This window comes from Lineus longissimus, chromosome 1 (genome assembly GCF_910592395.1).
Source record: "Lineus longissimus chromosome 1, tnLinLong1.2, whole genome shotgun sequence".
Classification (NCBI taxonomy): Eukaryota; Metazoa; Nemertea; class Pilidiophora; order Heteronemertea; family Lineidae; genus Lineus; species Lineus longissimus.
Window position 1 is genome coordinate 22,394,907 of NC_088308.1, and position 22,657 is coordinate 22,417,563.

The window sequence follows — 22,657 nt, forward strand, 5'->3', positions numbered from 1 at the left end:
CTTTTTACCGGTATATCTCGTTTGATCTGATGATTGAGGAAACACTGAGACACGAACGCTTATTGAAGCTGAAATCGGCCTCACATTTGTTCAAAAGGAGATGCGGGGACATGTACCTCGAGTACTTTGGCACCGTTTCACCGATCTCCGGTGGCGATCGTGGGGTTTACCGGCATATTGGGGTTCACCGGACTCCTTTAATGCGGGGTCGATCATCCCTTGCGCTATATTCCCCCTGAACAGACGAAAGCTTGTTGAAAATGATCGTTGCAGACCAAAAACACCTGGCGGAATATCGGACCCGGAGAAAAAGATACGCACCCGGCCGTCGACAGCTGGCCTCAGATGACAAAATGATAGCAAGCCACCGCTGTACTATACTACCTAACGCATTGATTACAAAATAAATCGCAAAAATTGCTTGAGACGCCGAACGGTCGATCCTTTTCGAGGATAACAGCGAAAACCTATAAAAGCTTATCACGTTTTCCATTCAGTTGAGAAAGCCGTAACGTGACACTTTCTGCTATTTCCTATAAAGAAGAAGCCGCAGTTATGGCGACAACCTGAACATTAATGCAAAATGATGCGCGTTCGTTTTTTTGTGTTTGAATTCTCCAATTTCATCAGCCAGTGGCGTCCACCGTTTTCATTCGGAAATTGATATGTAACAATGGCACCGATCTGGCGCATCGGAATATGAATTCGGCGCCTGATCAATTTCACTACAAAATCTTTGAAATATTGATGAGTGTTTGGCAGTTTCCTGACAGAATGGCGTGACTATTTGAACACTGCCACGGAACAACTCACAGAAACGTAGTAGTAACCCAAACGTAGCAGGCCATCGTATACTATAAGAAGGGATCCTCAAGACTGATCCATTTCACAACGTATAAGAACTTTGCATCACATTCAGAAGAAAACTACCCAAACCGGCCCTATCAGATGACGTCCTGCAAAGAAAATTTACAATCTTGTTTGATGGCTTTTAACTGGGACAAAGAAAGACACTTTAAAAAAACGCAGTTCTTTGTGAAGCTGCACTGATCACGAATCAGGTGACCTACCAGTTAGTATCATTTTTAAAGATTTTCCATGATCAGTGCACACCATCCGTATTTTCAAGTACATCATTGTCTCACCGTTCTAAAAGAAAAAAGGAAATCTTGGTGCGTTTGACAGTAGTGCCCATGAACATTGGGTGTGGTCGACATGCATGAATACCTACTTAAATGTCCAACACGATTAGCGATGCAGTGGCTGGAACAAGTGGCGAGGAAAGCTATTAATCAAAGAGGTGTTAAAGGTGTACATCGATGACATGATCGTTTTATCATAAATTGTCACTTAACATGACTTCTCTCAATAGCTGAATACGTGCAGTTATGCACGGAGCACGTTGGAAAATAATGTTTAAAAGCACAATGAGCTATAGTCAATTCATGTCACGAAGAGAAGATGGGACCTCTAATGATAACTGAACCTGGTCCAACAACCCAATACAATCAAGATCATCTATGTCTTCGTCAAGTCTGAACGAACATCTCCTGGGTCATAAATGGATTCTTTATCACCGGAAATGTAATATAAACAACAACTGAAATGAGTTTTTTTCCTGTGATGCACACCGCCTGGAAATGGAGGGCGGGTGTAACCATTAGTGTTGTGTACAGATTACTGTAAACACTGCAACATCAAGTAATCTACGCCTGGGCAGACTTTCAAAGGTATTCGTTGTTGCTTACCGTTCACCTCTGGGTTTGATCTGACGCTTTCCCAATATACACCTCATATACCACTTGATAGATAGACAACGTCGGCACGAACACCGGCCTTAGGCTGAGTAGGGTAAATTGATTAGCTTTTAAGATCTTCGCAAATCGGTGGTTATTGAAAATATGAACGTGACCAGGTCCAAATATGAACGTGACCAGGCCAAGATGTGCGGGTCAAACCTTCGTTCTTTCAGATCTCGAACTCGGCAGAATCCTCGAGATTTCTTCTTTGTCTTCAGTTTAAGTTTCAGGGGGCAGGGGGTCAGGAGGGGCAATTTTGGTGACTAACGTCCCAACCGTTTAGTTGACACACCATCGTCCGATTAAATGACCCAAGAACTCCATATTACACCACTCGCAGAACTAGGCAAGGCCAGAGAGTTAAATATCTGACCACCTGTCTCCTTATTGTTCTTTTATCAACATTCATTTCGTCTTCTCACGTTATATCACTCGTTCGGTGTCTCAGCAAGTTGCACTCTGATTTCTCAGGTTTCCAAATACCCCAGCCACGACGACTCGACAACTTAGAATGATTCGCGTTATTAGATCTCTTTAGGGTGATCCTTGCATCACGAATGGAAAAAGAAGTTGTTCAGACAAGCCATATCGTACATCTGCTGTGTAAATGTACTCGATGCAACATGTTTGTGTACACGTACGTCCATTTTACTGATTTATACTCTCGAGCAATACCCTCCACAAAGGCGCTACCCTGGCCAGGATAGTAGCAGACAGATTGAAATAAACTTTCTCTTTTTAATCACTTCACAAATACTGACGATTTCTCTGTCCTGGCTACGCTTCATCCTCATCTAAACATCATTTATTGTACTCACCTTATTTTAATCCTACAAAGGACACATGATCATGCAAATGTAGAATGAAGGTTTTGATATTTGAATTTTCGTTGAAATCGGGACTAAGCCATGTTAGCTGACTGATGTAAAAGCTCTTTCAGTAAAGAGGCTTATCCAGCTTCTTATGTGTTCCCTTGGTGTACGCTCACCAGGAGAATAAATTACTCGTGTAAGCCCTTTTATGTTTAGCCTTTTTAAAACCTATAAACATATAACAATATCAAAAATGTTTCAAAGTTGTATGAGTAGAACATGTCCTCAGCAACTTTACATTACTGGTAATCAATATATGACGGGGATTTTAAACCTCCATCCTCCGCCTAAGGATTAATCGTTGTGACTCCAATGATGGAAAAACCTTTTTAAGCATTATCAATGATAACAAACCTTGACAAAGGTTAACTCTGAATGATCGAAGTGCTCATTCTCCAGTGTCATACAAACCACAGTCGATGAATTGCGAAAGATAACGGGAAATTAACGCCCCACTACTGCACATCCAAACACGAAAACAAAGGTGTTGGTTCTCCGAATGCTCTGCATGCGCGATTCAAGCAAAATCGCTCTCTCCGTGGTGACCTCCTCTTGCAGCTGTGTCGGCGACTTTTCAGGTTTATTGCATTTGGTGAGATATGTGAGCAACAGTCATTAGCAGGCCCATATATAGTAGCGTTAGCTCTCTAGCTATAACATATCGATAAGAGAAAGCCATACCCACATTTGAAGTTTCTATTTGCTCCTCGGAATACATGCCCAAAGTGCCCCCCCCCCCCCCCCCTCAAAAAGCAACGCACCAGTGTCCAGTAATCTGTGCCTCATAACGGCGACCAATACAAAATCTGGACATAAAGAATGCTCCATTCTTCCATTGTCAAAATAACGATCAGTTTGACCTCAGTTGTCTTCATTTTTTCCCCGTCAACGAAGCGCTTTCCTTTTTTCTTGTGTCATTTTTATGGCCGTCATATCAGAATGCGGTATCGGCACTGAGAGTATAGCCTTTATGTTTAATCTACGCGCCCCATGATGGGATAGCAATCCAATTCCAGAGACAATTTTTGTTGGGACCAACTGCCATATTACATCATAATCAAAGGGGACGTTTCTTTGGCTTGGCGAGATAAGAAGCCAGACAGATGTCATTAATTACAACTGTATGAACATCTCTTAGCCGTTCATCACAAGTTGCCTTTCTACGGAATCCGTGCATGAAATCCTCATCAACGGTAAATATTGGGATTCATGTGTACTAAGGTGTATGGACATCAAACAGCTAAAGGCCGGGAGACACTTTGATATCCAAAGATGGCGAGAAGACGAGAATTAACGGCATCGGGAACTGTTAGGAATGAGGCCGAGATCTTGGAAAGAAGACCATCGAAAACCAAACCAGTTGGTCCTTCCAAGAGTTAGAGGGTGATAAAAATGATAATAACAATGAGTTTTTATAGAGCGCTTTTCACCTCACTGTCTCAAAGCGCTTTATAATCGCACACATCATTACCATAAAGGAATAACCAGCCTGTTCAGAAACCTTTCTGGAGAGCCAAGGGTAGCTACAATCTAGCGCACGCAAGGGCATTTCAGGCCAACTGTGTGTAAGTTACTGACTACGAACTATACAATGTCATTACATAAAAGTGTTACTTCTACAGCTCCAAGGACCCAGCGACCTTGAAAATAATCTACAGTGAGCTTTTGGCTGTAATGAGATTCTTATAGCGTCTTTCCAATACAGACACAAATCTACCTAATGAGCCGGCAAATCGTTTCGTTTTCTCCTAATTTCTCAAATTTCAAATACTTACGTACATTAGTTGTCTGAATTACCATGAAAGGTAATATTGAATTTCACTGATGAGCGTGGCGGATGAACCATAGGCATACTTAATGAAGCCGCCCTACTTACAGGATAGGAACTTAGTAATAACTCAATGCAAGGATGCTTCCCCATATGAGGCTCATCAGTATCTCAATGTATGTCATCCTTTTACTGAGCGAATTATCATCACGCGAGACTCGAAACCGCGGACGCTGGACACTGTATAGGCTCCCCTACGGTGAGCCAAAAATCAACATGTGAGACGTGTTACCATATTTTTCATCAAGTGAAACAAGGTACCGGAATCATCATCAAGTGAGACTGGGTATACCGGCACTGTCATCAAGTGAGACGGGGTACCGGGGTTGTCACCAAGTGAAACTGTGTACCAGGACTGTTATCAAGTGAGACGGAGTACCGGAATTGTCATTAAGTGAGACTGTGTACCGAGATTATCATGAGATGAGACGGGGTAGCGGAATTACCATCAAGTGAGACTGGGTACCGGAATTGTCATCTTGCAAACGCGAATTTTTGCTTAGTGACAAATTCCACTGGGTAGCGTGACATTAGTCTTGGTATGTGGAGCTCGCCATTGGAAAAAGTTTCAAAACCGCCTTAAATTTAGTACTTTGAAGCTCTTTGACTCTCCCTCTAGTCCTTCATTGACATGACTGCGTCATTTGGGACTCGTGTTATCCAGAACACGCCGACGTTGGTGTCTCCATGTCGGTGAAATCGGAGTAAACGGATTCAAGTAGATTAATACCAACTCTGATGTAAAATCCGTTTGACATTGTGAAAGGAGTTGATCAAATTCTTTCTCCATTTAATCCTGCTTGATATTCCCTTGAACTTTCAAATGATACAGGATGCATTTCTGTAACGTAACACAGCTTGATACCAAAAAAGCTTTGAATGGGATTACATTTGAGTAGGTCTCCATTTGGGAAAGGTGCCGTATCGAAAGATAGATTCTCAACAGGCAGGCTATACCATGGAGTTAGCGTATTGGCTGACTGGCTCAACTGACGGTTAACCTAAAAAACAGGAGAGACTCCAATGAATTTCCGTCCAGTCAATGGGTGAGTGCTTCTGCCATGCAAATTCAGATTTTGAGGGTTTAATTGAGTCGTTTTCAGTTAAAATGAACACCACAATGATTGTATAGATGAGTTTGAAACTAATCTGAATGGAATTGCATTGTGAAATTGTTTTCGCATTCATACCATGCCTCATTTCTGCCAGCTCTTAATTCAATATTGAAAATGCTGGCGGATACAGTTACGGGACGTGTTGAGTGAACATTCCGTGCCACCCAGAAGTCACGCACAGCCTCGAGAGATGAAGGAGAAAGACGGGTTCTTTGATTCCAGCTTGAGGTTGACAGATTTGTCCTGACGTATTTCAGATAGATCGATCTCGTACTAACACGGTGGCGGTGAATGAAATCACTTTAGATGATTACTTAATAATTCCATGAGAGGTCTGCCGCACAGTATCAGATTCAGTTTCTCTTTTTTTTCATTTATTAGATTTCACAAATTTTACACAAAAATACTCAATAGTACATTGTTCTCTGCTGATTGCTGCCGATGAGCTGCGTTATGCAAATAAGTGAGCACTGTGTAAGTACTTGTGTACAACAAAATAATACACAGTTGGTAACCAACGGGTGAAATAAAGATATATATTATGCTTGTTTCGCTTTTTAAGGAAACGATGGCTAAGAGTAAGGGACTGTGAATATCTGTTGATCACTGTATGTATTAGTATGATAAATTGTTGGGGCACTTGCCTAAATAGCAATCCTAATTATAATTATACAGATTCCTTAAAAATCAAACCTTTTAAGGTAACGTATCACATAATAATAATAATCATTGGACTTATATACATGTAGCGCTAACTCCGACTGGCTTCAGTCGCTGAAAGCGCTTCACATTATGCATGAGCGTTTTCGAGTAGAATTGAAAGTGCCACATGCGTTATGTGCAAAAAAGCAATGAGCGTTTTCAAGTAGCATTGAAATGGCCAATACATGGATTTCATGCTGAATGTGCACATGCGGACTGTACGAAATGGCTATCCTATATATATGTATATGTTTTTTTATTTCCAACTAACGCCAAATGACTCAATGCAATCCTTTATATTTCTGGTCATCATTTTATTTTCCGCTTTATGACCATTACGTTTTATCATCATGGTTTATTCATATACACTAAAGTGTACAGAAAATGATTTATGAAATATTTTTATGATGGTCTTTCGTTTTTATGAAGATAAGTAGCAATATGAAGTTCTTGCTAGGACATGTATCATGTCAAGTGATATGAATAAAGAGAAACTCACGACTTTATATTAAACAATGAAAGCAGATACAGTTAGAACGAAAATAAGATGGGAATAGTCATGTAAACATTGTCTAGGGATGAAAACATCAAATTACAAGCTGCTTTTAACGATTTTTTTATGGGCAAAATGTCTTCGTCTTTTAACTCGCCTACCTTTAACATGTGATACGTCACATGTAAGAGTTGAAACCGATGCCTCAACCTAGGTGACTAGGTTGACAAGAACACCTGCTGCAATGGGAAGGTCTGGGCAATGACGCTATTCAGCCGGTCCAAAAGGCCATGAAACAGACGCACCAAAAACTGGCTAAACGGTGTCTACACTGTGTAGGGAGGTTGAGAGCAGGGACTTATCACTGATCCTTATACGTATACGGAGAGAAATGTACACGAAATTCTTCATCTTTCTACCGAGTTTTATCCGTATACGTATAAGGATCATTCATGTGTCGCTGTTCACAGCCTCCCTCTTATAGAACCTGAGAAACTCGAGTAACTCTGTGATACTTCCCAATGGAACGTAATTATAGAGAACTTTTCATCAGAAATATTGAGTTAATAGCAAAATGTATAGTATATGAAACATTTTTTTCCAGGACTTTTGTCCACGACTACTTTACACCAATATAAACACCGTACACACCCATCATGAATTATTCACTGAGTTGTGGAACTTTATACTTCCGCATGCATCATGAGAACTAGTCTTTGCCTCATCTATATATCAGTTGAAGCCTGTCACACGACACGCGATTGACTCATTCGTTTTCCAACCAACAAGAATCGGATTGGTCTTTAATTGGTAAAGAGTCAAGCAAGAACCCTATAACGGCGAGATGTCGCCAACTCAGCTTTCTCTGAGCATCCCCAATTCGACTATAGAGATACACGTACCAATATGTGGCGGGGAATATTCAACTGGTGTTAGACTATGGCAGAGGAAATTCGCAATATTCGTTTATTTTCCCCACGCGGTTTAGGCATATCGACAATCGTGGAATGGCCAGTCAAATAAATTGGCCCATAGTAGCCACATGTGACCTGATATAGCCACTCAAAAGTTTCCCGGCCGTTTTAAATTCTCACTGTGTGGTTACAGTAATGAAGAGCTGTGCAGCTCCGATATACTTACTCTTTAACATGTTTTACGGAACAAAGACGGCTAATCGCTTCAACTATTGAGCGATATGAAATTACCCAATTGCCCTTGGGTTGTCTCTTAGCAGTGTTATACTGCGAAAGTGATAAAGCATTATAAAACATCCAGATCGTTTCTATCGCCTGGTGCAGTCACGGAAGTCTATTGTCGACAATTTATTGTTCATCATTATCACCAAGTATCCTTCATTTTAATAAAGTTTAATCCGCCCCTGGTATTGTCTGCCAATAATTTTTCTCGAGGTGGTAAATACACCCCATACGGCCCTACATCGTATACTTTCACTCAAGGAAGAAGTATCGACCAATTACTGAAATGTTCTGCCTCGGAAAAAGTGTCGGCGGCAGTGGTCTTCAGTATGATTCTGTCACTGTATCAGACGAAATAACAATTTGCACGCATCGAACTGCGAAAGAAACGAGAAAACGTAATATACGGTATCGCTTAATGGAGTGTATGTTATGGAATCATACTCATTTTGATTTACAGTAACAATAAAAATGACAAAAATTGTTGTACTCATAATACCCACCAAGATGACGCAGTTTGATTCAAGATCACATGCTGAGCGAGCGAGGAATATGCATAACATGTTAAACGCGATTGATGTATTTAAACAGGTTAACTCTGATGTTTTGTACACCGCTTAAAGTGAATTAGTTATCAAATACACATTAAGGAAATGGAGGAGCGCTTGGTGGTTTGGGTGGCTTTCCAGCTCCAGGGGCATGCTCTTCACTCTTTGAAAGGGTCTAGAACGAGCGCTGCACTCCAGACCAGTACTAATTGCATTTTTCTGCGAAAATGAACCTCTAATGATTTGACATCTTCCTCCTGAAAGTGTTCGATAGGCCTCAGTCCACTGTTGCATTTAGACGTAGCGTATCCCACTCAACGCCTTGCTATTTACGCTGCAATGTCAAATTTACATGAAACTGCCAATATGTGTCACTGCTATGCCACAGCACATCGTGGGCAAAATAAACGTACGAAAAGATTGCCTACAAAAACGTTTTAGATAAACGTACGAAAAGATTACTCACAAGAATTAAAGAATTTTCCTGAAATACCTGACGTATGAGTTAAGAGGAAAGGAGTTTAATATTTTCTTTTTAAACCAATTTAAATAATAGAGCAATTTATTATTCTTCCAGTGAGATCTATTGCGCAAAATGGAACTTGATGGATGCAGCAGGTTTAAATATGGTTATGATGAGAAAAATTTCTGCTGTGTCTTAGCTGATCCATGCGAGAGTCATGATTTTTTTTATTTAGTTAAAGCATTTAAGCTGTCAGCTCCCAACGCTTTAATTATTTACAACGACAGATGTACCTTCAATCAAAAATAATGTTTTTCCATGAAATGAACGTCACCGAGCAATTTCATAGTCATCTTTAAAACGATCGATTAATAATGATATACATGTTACAAGCCATTATCTAAAGAACTAAGAAAACTATAGAAGCATACAATAGCACGTGACCACTTAAGGACGTCTTCCGGAATTGGTTGGGTCCCCATGCTAGTTTCCATTATCCGGTAATGGTAATGGTATACATTATCTGGGCTGCCGGTGACACGCGATTTCATGATTCCGAGCTTTCAAGGTTGAATGCTATATGATTTGTTAAAAGTCAAATCAAGTAAAATGGAAGTTAACGAATCTAATCATATATTCGCGAAGACAATTTGTATTCAGAACTTGCTGATTGATATTTAGACATGTCGGCGGGCAATGCATCTTAAATCATCTGTTAACTAACCGTTTGCAAACCAGACACTGGAAAGTCTAGACCGCAATATAAATTAGAAATAAATGGGATTTGGGACGAGGCGAACGCGAAGTATGTTAGTGTTTACCTTCCCTTAAACTGACTCTTTTTCTCTTTTTGTATCGGGATGCCCGAAAGTGATTTTCACCGCCTATAGCAAATGTTTGCGGAAAGAACCCGACATATACTCGTAATCATGAGTTGAATGGAGCAGGGAATTTACAGACTTCCCTTAAATATCTGACACCGAAAGCTTTCTCGTTAACGCGACGGGTGTCCTCTAGCAATTGTCATAAACATTCGCCTGATATCGTATGGATCATTTCAAAACTTTGCGCCAAATTGGTCTCGCTGATTAAAAACAAACAAAACTCAAAATTGTTCATGTCAGATTTCATCCCACTGGTTTCATTACTCATCAAGATGTAAACAGGGAAACAGAAATCCAAAATATTGGATCGTTCCACTAATATTTAGACTGCTTCCACTTGTCACGGGATTTTTTATTCAGCAAAGAGTAGATCATCTATTTGCAGCATCTGCGTAAATCACCCCTCGCTGTCGGAAGTATCCTCGATAATCCTTGCAAGAGACGAAAGCTGGATAATACAGGATGTTGATCACGTCTTCCCCCAAATCAAAGCACCACCACACTGGAACCATAATGCCTCTCTCTCTCTGAGACATTTTCCCTCACGCCAGTGGATTTTAAAGAGACTCTGACATACCACATGAAATTGAGAAAAAACCCACCTCGGCCTTCCTTTATTTTTTTTTGTTCCGAAAGCAATTTTCTAACAGATAAAATCTCTGACTTGTGACTGATTTGATACTGACATCGTAACTTGCAGTCTCTGCTACAGCTCAATGCTAAATGCAGCTCAAAATTCCCAACATTTCGGAATGACGTCATCAATAAATCTAGTTCCGATCATGCGCATGGAAAATAGCTAATGCCAGGCTCTTTTAAAAACGATGTAGGAAGCTAGAGTTCAATTAGTTCAATAGCCTGTCGAGAGCAAGTCTGGCAGCTGACTACATTCTCGTAAAATCGTTTTGTTTGCTTGTCGGTGGTAACCGTTGAGCCTAATGCAGTAGTTACCGCGATACGTTTTGGTTCATTGCTTGAAGCTATCAGACACGTCAAATGATGTTATAAAGCTTCTGAAATGAACCAATTCACTCGGCGCAGTTACAGGTCACAATGGAGATGCGCCAGTAGTTTTCATCAAGTCAGGGGTCCGATCGGATCGATCGTTGGTGCAGGAAAGGAAAAAGTGTTTCGTGGAACTGCAGTGTTTGACCTGATAGACCGTCCGTCTTGCGAGCAATGTATGAGAAAAACGAATGTAGGAGGAGGCTACTGCCCCAGACGTCTCCAAAAACGCGTTTGTCATTCAGATTTGAGACGGAAAGAGACGATGCTGCCCCTTTTCAGAGAATATTGCCGCCCCCGAGCAAGAAGTTACCTACCTACATGATTATCAAACGCGTAGTTAAAACTATATCCATTAACACTGCCTCGACACATAAGCCTTTGCAAGGTTTGGTATCGAGTCACAAGATTAAGAGACATTTACGGATTATGGGAATAGCATCCAATGTGACTTTCACACCCTTAAGGTACAAGTTATAAACGGCACTGATACACGTGTTGGAACTTAAGCGCTGAGAATCATCGGTAATCCTAAGGGACCCCCAGCTTCCATATATAGTTGCTTCACTTTGGCGTTTAAAGTGATATTTGGAGAGGTTACGTACCATAACGACCCTCACTCCGACTTCAACTGAGTTTGACGCTGACAGTCATTTCGTGAAATATTCAATTTAACTGAATTGTTGAACGCTTTCAAACATATCACATCAAAGCATTGTTGTAGAATTTCAGTTTTGCTTTGGACAAACTCGGATCACATGTTTGTTCAGGTAAGTACGAATACACAAAATTAAAAATTTATTTATTGCAATTTATTGACTAAATACAAACGGCATAACAATGGCATAATATAAGACATAAATCGGGGATAAAAAGAGTGGTAATTGATCAAAACATTTCACAGTTATTTATAAACCCGCATGAAGTATGATCCGTAGACAAAATATATTACTAGCCGAACAACTCCGCATAGCACATGGATTTGTGTATGTCGTGAGCCGGTGTTCGGGCTGTATACAATCTGCTCCGCCGCTGAGTCGAAAAGTATTTTATTCTTCGTATTTACAATAGTTAAAAATATTTAAATGCCTTTAATAGAATATATCGGTCATGACCAAGACCTGACACGTTACAGGGAACATCTCAAAAAATCGTGGAGTGTACTATCGTGTAGATCGACGATTGCTTAACGCGTACGCTTGGCGATCTGTACACAAAACATACTACCAGCCGAACAACTCCGCATAGCTCGTGGATTCGTGTATGTGTGCTGGCGGTCGGGCTCTTCATGATGTGCTCCGCCGCTGAGTCGAAAAGTATCTTATTCTCCGTAGTTACAGTTGTTAAAAATATTTAAATGCATCTAATAGAATACATCGATCATCAGTAAGACCTGACACGTTAAATTGTACATTTAAAAAAATCATGTAGTGCGTAAATTGACGATAACTTAATGTGTACGCTTGCATACGCTTTGCAATCTGTACACGAAACATACTACCAGTCGAACAACTCCGCATAGCAGGTGAATTCGTGTATGTCGTGAGCTGGTGTTCGGGATGTTTATAATGTGCTCCGCTGCTGAGTCGAAAATTATTTTATTCTCCGTATTTACAGTTGTTAAAAAATTTGAAATGCCTTTGATAAAATATATCGATCATCAGTAAGACCTGACACGTTAAGTTGGACATTTAAAAAAATCATTGAGTGTGTAAATTGACGATAACTAAATGCGTACGCTTGCATACACTTTGCGATCTGTACACGAAACATACTACCAGCCGATCAAATATGTAATTCTTCGTAGTTACAGTTGTTAAAAATCAGTATTTAAATGCCTTTGATAGAATATATCGGACATGACTAATACCTGACACGTTACAGGGGTCATCTAAAAAAATCATGGAGTGTGTAAATTGACGATAACTAAATGCGTACGCTTGCATACGCTTTGCGATCTGTACACGAAACATACTACCAGCCGAACAAATATGTAATTCTTCGTAGTTACAATTGTTAAAAATATGGCAAAACGATATTAGCAGATCGCCATTTTTAACTTCTCTCGACATATCGCCTGCAGCTAATTCGCATCACGATGTCGAACAATGGGATAGGCGTCGTGTTGGGGTTTTGGAGATTTACGAAAACTTGCTACTGAACTCCCACCGGTAAGCGCGTGTTTACCCCGGCGTGACGTTACTCGCTAGAGCGAGAAGAGGGTTTGTAGTGATATCAGAAAGCAATGTTGATGATCATGATTATAACATGACGCATGGGAATCGGAGTTACTCAGTGATATGCAGATGTTGGCATTACAGCACAATGGTATCGCACTTGGCCATCTTCTCGAGTGGAAGGTCAGCCAGAAGTATATCAATACCAGTGATCAGTACACGAAATCACAGAACTTGATTTACCAGCCAGGGTAATGAGGCAAGTCTGTGACGAACCAATTTCTTTGGCGGAGTACAACACGTGAACCAGGTTGCCATGTTATTCGTCAGAAAGTCTTACAAAGCAACGAATCTTTTTTTGTGATTATTATGCAATTAATCAGCGAAATCTTGTGAGGGATGTTTGATTAACTAGGTAATCGCTCAATTGGGATTTTCATTAATTCAAAATGTATTCATCAAATCTTCATTAAAGTCGACAAGGAATGCTGTATATCTTACATGTAGCTATGTGTCTATTGGTCCCTAAACGTTGCGATTCATTTAAACTACTATGTCTCCGGGCACAGATAATGATAACGCCCAGTGGTTCCAATTGAAATCTAATGACGCGATAGCGTGAGTAATTTTCGTTGATTACAAGTCTCTAAGCTTCAAATCGTCCTCTACTTGAATTTTAATTTGTAGGGTAAGCATTTGTGCACTCATTCTACACTTCATCACATACAAAGAATTTAAAATCAGTTATATAGTTAGAGGTATCAAGTTTTGGTAGTTTCACATATTTTAGTGTTTCCATAGGCAGCTAGACAGGCCATGACAAAACTGAAAGGCTTACTCAAAAACGTTACACTGGCACTTGTAGTGAGTGTCTTTAAATATGGGTCTCATAAACTGTGCTTAGCCCCCAGATCGGAGTCCTTTACATGTATGATGATCTACTGATATTGTGATGGAAAAACACACTCTTTTGTACCGGATTTTGTTTTGCCTACCACCGACCATCAATATTCTGGCAGCGAGCGTCATGTGCACTCACACTTAAAAGATACTTTTTTCGGAGTTATTTTAACGTCATTGTAATGTTTCTTTTAATCCAGACGTAACTGAGGACTAAGTGATACTTACCATGTATGGCTCCAATATTGGCAGCAACATCTTCTCCAGGGTCCATCCAGTGTCTTCTCGGCTGACAAAGTAATCTACGAACCGACTTTATAAACGTTTGAAATTAAATACCTTTGTCGGTATTTACTAAGTTCATCAAAGCTATACCAAGCTCCAATACATGACTTTTAGTACCGGCATACCAAAACTGCATCCAGCTTGAGGGGATAATGTTACCCATGCTTCACTTTGATTTTTTGGTAAGAAGTGCGTGCGTAATCGAAATCTTTGACAATAAAGCCGTTCGAAATCGACTATTTGCGTAGTCGAATTTGCACGACGCGGATTTCATGCGTAAGAAAATGTAAAAATTGAAAAATAGCATGGTTAGCGTTAAAAGATATGAACATCGATGGGCAGTACCCAAAGGCAGCCGATCTGTTCATAGGTACCCAGCGTCAAATTCTACATCGAATTCAAAAATAACATGGTTTTCGTTGATCGATATATAAGGTATGATCATCAACTTGCAGTTCCCAAAGGTAGTAGATTATAAATCAGTTCAAGTACCCAAAGAAAGGCTGGAAAGAAATCCAAGTGACAACCGCAAGGAGTCGTTCGATCAATGACCATCTACTTATTAATAAGTGTTCGACCAAGTGGTAGGCGTTCCCAGTTGATAGCCTTTGTTAACCGCCTTTCGCTGTGCAATACATTTTCCCCGACGCCCTTCTGAAATTACAGTCCGGAAGGTAAAGTAATACAAACAGGACTCTCTCGTTCTCTCTTCTTGTTTGCGAATGGCGTGGAATGAGTGCCCACCTGTCCATCTGCCCCTTGGTCACAACAATGCAATATAACCCAGTCTCTCCTTAGCTATCGGAATCAATACCTATATATATACGATGTTCTGTCACGGTCAATATCTCTGGCTGGTGTTCAAGCTGCAGTCTCCCGTCAACAGTTGTGCCGTAAGTCTTCATGTTGTGGCTGCTTGAGTCAAGAAGTCAACAAGAGCTCCGGCGGAACACGTCTTTATCGACAGGTGTGATCGATGAGATTGCCTATAAGAACCTCGACATGCTCGTTTTTATTCCCTTCATGGACGACCTTTGTAAGACAAGTAATGTCGTATCAATTAATCCCTCTTATCGTGGCAGAAAATTTCTGCGATTCAAGTCAGGAAAGCACAATTAGTTTTATTGGCAGGGGGCATGTTATTGCTAAGGTCGCCCGGGAGAATCAGGTCTCCATATTGCCGAGAATCAGGCTGGACGTCCAGCTTGCCAAATGGATCGACAGGAAATCTTTTTCTTCAATTTACCAGTGAGCGTACATTTTGACTGTTTTTCTTTGTGACGTAGCCATTCTCTCACAGCTCGATAGCACTATCCAGGGCAGGCTGCTCGGTAAGTTTGAAGGCCCACCTTGAAAACCTAAGATCAAGATAAGATTTTCGGCAATCTGGGTAACTGATCCTTTTGTTAGGGTGAACGTTTGGGTCGTTTTGCACGAACACTCTAAATACTTATACAACACTATCCCGAGAAAAGTACAAAATGAATTAAGAAAATGCCAACTTCACATTCCTCGTCAACATTTGAAGTACTAATTCTTCTCGTTTCATTATTAACATGCACTGAGCAGACTGAAATTGGTAATTAACGAAGTTAAAACTGGGTATTCAATAACTTAACATTTAAACTCGTTTTAAAAAGCTTTAATTTTAAGTTGCTGGTATAATGTAGATTACTTCTGAAAGAAAAGAATAAAAGCTCTTTTGTGAAAAAAAATATAGCCAATGAATGAAATGAAATTGAAATTGAAAAATGCTAAAGATATTGATGTTTCTAATTGTAACGCAAAGAAACATGATATTTGCGACATTTGAAAAAAAAAACTTATAGAACATGTAACGACGCAATCACATACAGTATTTTGATTAAACCCATGCAGTTTCAAAGCGCATCGTAGATTAATTCGGAATTGTAAGGGGAAATGTTAATTCGCTGATTATGTTAGTAAAGTCGTTCATATGCTATGTTAGTTTGATATGTTGGATTTGTACCATGCTAAAGTTCTCCAAGCTGAATAGGTCATAATAACCGTTAATATCCCAGTAAAAAAGTACCACCACTCATCGAGAGATGCGTTACACGTCGATAGCGCGTCAAACGAAATGATATCTAACATTGCAAACACTGCATTTGATTACGACCGTCAATCGGTAACTGAAGTTCGCCGAAGGGCGAAATTGATTGCAAGCAATATTAGTTTCATGCAATTGTGGCATTGATGCAAAATTTAAAGTAGACGTATCCGAAGGCTGGGAAGTTGTTTTGAGCGAGTCAAAAATAAAGATGGGATATTAATGAGGGCAAGAGTTTTTGTTGCGATTTTGAATTTTTCGAATTTCAGTCATGTCAGTACAAGATGTGCTAATATTAGTCGTCATACGTAGATCCGGAACCCAGCTCAAAACGATTACACCAGTAGTCACTTTGCTAGTGCATGCACTGAGTGTAGTTGTCACAGGATCAACTGGACCTTGTGAATACAGGCACTTTTGGTCATTCGATTTAGTAGAAACACCATGGCGGAATGTTGATGTTCACGCGGAAATGAGAATTGCAGAGACTTAAAATCGACTAAAGGCAGGCTTATGAGAGCGACCAATCTAACGAGTGGTACAAATGTATTAGCCTTGGGTTTTCATCAGGAATGCCGCTCCTAGATAGATTGCTTTGCTCTCGTATGAGTCCAACCTGCCGAGAAAACATTAGCGGTCGGAAACATTGTCCCGGGGAAACAATCAATTCAATACAAAACTGACAATCATTCAAACTCATCACCATTTCGCACTTCTTATTGCATTCTAACTACCCGCTGTGCTCCGTGTAAATGACGCTTATCACGTGTGTTGTATCAAGCAGTCAGCGGAAGGTTTTAGTGATATGTTTTTTCAGATCAGAAGCCAATTGGATTCGGATAGGAAAGATCACATTCGACTGACATGTTGTCCCTCACCAATAATCTATTACATTTCATTTGCTCGGAGACTAGATCAAATCGGTCATATTGCTAACGGATAACTAATTACCCTTTCGCGAACCAGCGGTGTGCCTTGCATACAAATACAAAATAACTTCAGATCATATCATGTTACATTTAATTAACCATGCTAACTGTGACTTTCCTATGAATAATTTTAAATTCAGTAGATCGTGTAACAATATGATGAGGACGCTAAATTTCAGTGACTCCACAGTGAGAAATAAAATCATGAGATTAATGTCAGAACCTATTGCTGTTCCAGTTGTACTTTTTGTACTTTTTTATGACGAGCTACGTTTTTTTTGTTCGAGATGGCTAAAAGTCGTTATCACATCGCCTGTTCGTGACTTGGATACGACATCCCTGATCAATGATTCTGACACGGGGAGGGATTGCGAAGATCGTTGTTTGCCACCGCATGTTTCGTACTATTGTTTTTCTTCGCCCGTTTGTTGAGGTTGGGGTCAATGTTGTAACGTGCGACTGATGAGCTCGGTGAGGATTACCCTAAGATGTGCTGCATACTGACGAGGAAAAGTGCAAAGAGATGTCACAAATGAAACAGGTGGCGTGATAGGAAAGCGCGTGCCACTGATGTGATGGGCAAAAAAATATGCGCTTAGCTGTGATGCAAACTGTGGGAGAGAACATGTCCAAAACAGCTGATGGCGGAGTGGTGTGGTCGGAGAGTTGAAACTTGAAACTTGACTTGAAAGTCTCCAGTCATTTTGGTACAGCGTCGATGTATTTGTGTAACGAGCACGAAATCGAATTGGGTGAAATTCTACTCTCGCTTGGATCAAGGTAACTACATTATTGGTCCACTCAGGTTAGGCTAATGTTTGTTTAGCTTCCGATTTACTCCAAATCAAACAAACAATCAGAAATGAATGATCAGTCCTTGCCCTAGGGCGCAGTCGTTATCCTCCAACGCTGTAACACTTTGCGCTAGTTCTTCTGTTCAGATCATACGCGCTAATTTAAACCAATCACATCTTGTCGGGTATTTCATTTCCATTCACTGGTTTTCCTTCCTTATTTGATTTCCCCAATGGTGTTCTGAATGTATAGTCGTGTTATCTCCAGGTTGTCTGTTCAAAAGCATTTTCAATTGGAACTGACGAGCGACTAATTGTGCATCTGTGCGTACAAAGCATGACGCGAGATCAGTCTGCGAAAAAGATTGCTACACCGAGACTTGCGGCCGAGAATTTCATAAAACAGGAGAACTTGGTACATGTAAGACTACCGATCATTCTGTCCAATCAGAAGTGATGAATAATACATCGTCGTTGCAGGCCTGGTTAAGAATCGACCAATCGCATGCTGTAATTGTGGAGGGACTCCCCATCAATTTAATATTTTAAAGGTTGTGAATTATGGGAATGGACAAGTAGACAACCTCATGCTGGTAAACAAAACAAAACGTCGCCAATATGAATATTGTCCATTAATCCTGTCCGGCTCTCCGACCTGCAATATACCTTTACGATTTTGTGCCCACGGAAACATTTAATGACGTGAACCAGGTAAAAAATACATCGCGGACAACCTGCAAAATATTATCATGGCAATTTAGTCTGGCACTTAGGCGTCCATTGCTCGGAAAATGAGGCGGAAACAATCATTGCCTCGAGGAGAGGATGACATATACGATCTATGATTGGACAGGAGAAGGGTTTTCTGGCAACAAACAAGAAGGTTGGCGATCTCGGGGTCATGTTCCCGTTCTCTAGTCTATTATTTTCTCTTTTTCCTTACGAGATTAAAAGGCAGTCTCGCATTTCCTTGAAGTGCTTTGCAAATACAAGCGTGGCCTTCAACGTATTCCCTTCTACATTTTCCCAGTATGAGAGGTTTTGGACGACCTATGTACTAGGAATGCGATCATGTATCCGTGGTCTCCTTTTCATCTTGATTGTAGAACTGACCTTGAGTGGTAAGGCATGTTGTGGCTTGTCTTTGCATTGATCAACTGCTAAAGCTACCATTGCAGTTTTAGCTAGAGTAAACAAGGAGAGCGGAAACATCTCTAGCCTTTACAATCAAGTGAAAATTGTATCACTGGCACACAATGTTCATTCTAGAGGTCATGATGACCATGTTCCTATTTTTTGAGGTTTTTTTTCTGTGGATCCTTCTTCCTAAAGGGTTAAAAGGTGGGTACGCATTTCTTCGGAATGATCTGCAGATACAAGTGTGGGCTATGCCATGCGTTTTCTTAGCCTCTCTCAATGAGTTTGAATCGGAACGCGTTCTTAGAATGCAACATCGCGCGTCTCAAAATTTGTATGCAGTCCTAATCTGGGAGATTGCGCTAATGGTGACAAGTGAATCAATCAGTGTGCGCATACATGTAGATAGAATGGAAAATATATTGCGGGCCTTCAAATATGATGTTTGAATTCGCGACATTTTCTGTTTGCATTCTCCGAAGTGAAGGGAGCTCGTACTTGGACACAACTTTTCTATGTTTTCGGAGGCGTTCGAACCCCATAGCTGCCATTTTTGTGGAGGCTGAGTCAATAATTTACAGTCACCAAACTGTCAACTTTTATTCGATTGAGAAGATCTTTATAACAAGCCAATTTCAAGGGTTATGTGGCGGCGTTAGATCGTAAAAGATAACGGTAGCGTGGCCGAGCGGTCTAAGGCGCTGGTTTAAGGCACCAGTCTCTTCGGAGGCGTGGGTTCGAATCCCACCGCTGCCATATATATTATTTTGCCATTTAGACGCAACTATCAGAATCCAGAGATTTGAAAGGCACTACCAACCAGCACAGAATGTTTATTTTAAAGTCATCGGTCCTTTTTCCCATGGTACTTTGTCAATGAATGATTTATAATCACGAAACCGTCAATTTTCATTCGATTTAGAATATCTTCGAATCATTTTGAAGCTCTAGTTGGAAGTCTCTCATTTCTTTTTCCTGATCAGCCTGGCACTAATTTGATATCAACTAAACATATCAACCCATTAAATCGCGTACCCCGGGTGGTGGAAAAAAGGAAACATTAGTGCTCTTTTAACAATTTGGAGTGAGATTTTGATATATCTTATGCTAGTACCAATTGAATATCGATTATTACCTACATATCACTCATTGTAATCTTGTTATTATAATCTGGCCAGATAACAAGCAAATTTAAAGTGTTATTTGACAGCGTTTGTTAACAAATAAATGGTAGCGTGGCCGAGCGGTCTAAGGCGCTGGTTTAAGGCACCAGTCTCCTCGGAGGCGTGGGTTCGAATCCCACCGCTGCCATACATTTTTTTTCCATCAACACACATCTCGCACAAATGCATCACCCGTCATCGGAGGAGAACTCTGAATAACTGTTGCCTGATTTTAACTGCAGAAATTCCTGACATACTATTCAGCGACATCCATTCTGTAATTTGCGTATTTAGTCCATTCCATCGGCCGTATTGTCGCCATTTTCTACATTCTGAAACACGTTTAATGCGGTCTCATCCATAATTTTGCATAAATTCATTCCAATAGGTTTGTATTCAATCAATACTACAAAGAATCCCCAGATTCAGTGCTGAGGCAATTTTTTATATCGCCAAGACCCTTGCCCTAAAAATTTCTATCGAGGCTTCATGGATTTTATGATGCAAAGAGAATTATAAAGAAAACTTTAACTGCGTTGGGAAAAGATGTACGTTAAAACATATTTACTCGCATGGTATATATGACCCCTAGCTAAAGGTTGGCGAGCATTGTTGAATGCCGGCCTGGGAGAGATACCGAACACCCGGCTGGTTGTACTTTATGTACTGTATTGAGATACGAGATAGGGAAACTTTCGTCTGAATGTTACACTTTATCTTCTATCAAGTAAGTATGTATCGTGAAACTCGCCTCGCACATACATGTATCTTTATGGACGCAGGTGGCTTAGTATTCTGATTTCTTTCGAAACTTTTTCAGTGCCGGTGTAATGTTTTTGAGTGTTTCTATTTTTGAGTGTTTCCCCTCATTGTTTGGGAACGCTAAAAGATAGATTGACAAGTTTTTCTGTGTTTCCCCCTATTGAAAAGTCGTGGTCTCTCTAGCTGCCTATTGTTTGGAAACACTGACACATGGGAAACAACCACAGATGTTACACCGGGTTTAGAAATAGCAATTAGTCGATTACTGGTATTTCGTGATCAGCGAATCAAAATATATTAAGTCCCCTGATTCTATTAATTTAATTTTCTTTTTTACTGTTGAAGCCATTTTAGGTGCAAAAACGTTCGAAAAAACGGTAAGTAGTAGGAGCAGCTGTGATTTTACTAACTTGGACTAATTGAGTACATTTGCAGCATAATCGCATTCCGCACGTTAGAGCAAGTGTACACGATATTACGGAACGTTTTCGAGATCGATGGTTATTTGCGTGCAATGTTTAATCAAACTGTCGTCGATCCGACATTTTTCGAAACCCAGTTTTGAAAAACCTGCAGGTTTCGAGTTTGAAGGTCGGTTCGAAAGCCATGGAAGTCCCCCGTATAGTCCTATCCTATAATTGTTCATTGCATACTTGTTCGAGATTCCAGTGCAGCGAGAGGGACCCAAACATCACATCGTTTGGTCCCGCCTACCACCACTCAGTGGGTCTTGATTCCTGTTGAAAACATTACGTCAGGAAAACGCTAAAACCGATGAAACCGAGTGGTAATAGCAGGCCCGGTGTAACATCTGTGGTTGTTTCCCATGTATCAGTGTTTCCAAACAATAGGCAGCTAGAGAGACCATGACTTTTCAATAGGGGGAAACACAGAAAAACTTGTCAATCTATCTTTTAGCGTTCCCAAACAATGAGGGGAAACACTCAAAAATAGAAACACTCAAAAACATTACACCGGATCGCCTTCATGCTCAGATATTCTCATGTTTGTTGCGCAGAAGCAAACGTTTGCATGACAGATGAAAATGGCCCCCGGGACAAACAAATTAAATATAGGAAAATCTTATCAAGTCAGCGGAAGACAGTAAGCGAGGCATTCATATGCTACTTAGACAAGATTGTTTATACAAATTATGCCGATGGAAACATTATCTGACAGAACAAATGAGATAAGTGATACAGGCAGGTGCGCTAGGAAACAAGCAAAAACGATATGGATGTCGAAAAATGTCGTTCAATCGGATACTATTTCCAATTTGATGATTGTCCCCTTTTATCGATCGAGTTGATTGTTGATCGCGGAAAACAATATTGCCAAGTTGTCTTGTGAAGTTAGGATGCTATTATTTCAAGCGGTTACAATTTTGTTATCTGACTGAGCTCGCATAAGTTCAAATGATGATTTCAATAAGCGGAATATAGGAAAATCTTATCAAGTCAGCGGAAGACAGTAAGCGAGGCATTCATATGCTACTTAGACAAGATTGTTTATACAAATTATGCCGATGGAAACA

General features: G+C 40.3%; 1 protein-coding gene and 2 non-coding genes across 5 annotated transcripts in view; 2 read left to right on the forward strand and 1 right to left on the reverse strand.

Moving 5' to 3' along the window:
• The window catches only part of LOC135492284 (trissin receptor-like), a 64,197-nt gene that overhangs the window by 26,453 nt on the left and 15,087 nt on the right, over positions 1 to 22,657 (reverse strand). The window lies entirely within an intron of this gene.
• Positions 19,873 to 19,954, forward strand: Trnal-aag (transfer RNA leucine (anticodon AAG)). Its single transcript has one exon. It is a non-coding gene; the product is annotated as a tRNA-Leu (tRNA).
• Positions 20,428 to 20,509, forward strand: Trnal-aag (transfer RNA leucine (anticodon AAG)). The gene has a single exon. It is a non-coding gene; the product is annotated as a tRNA-Leu (tRNA).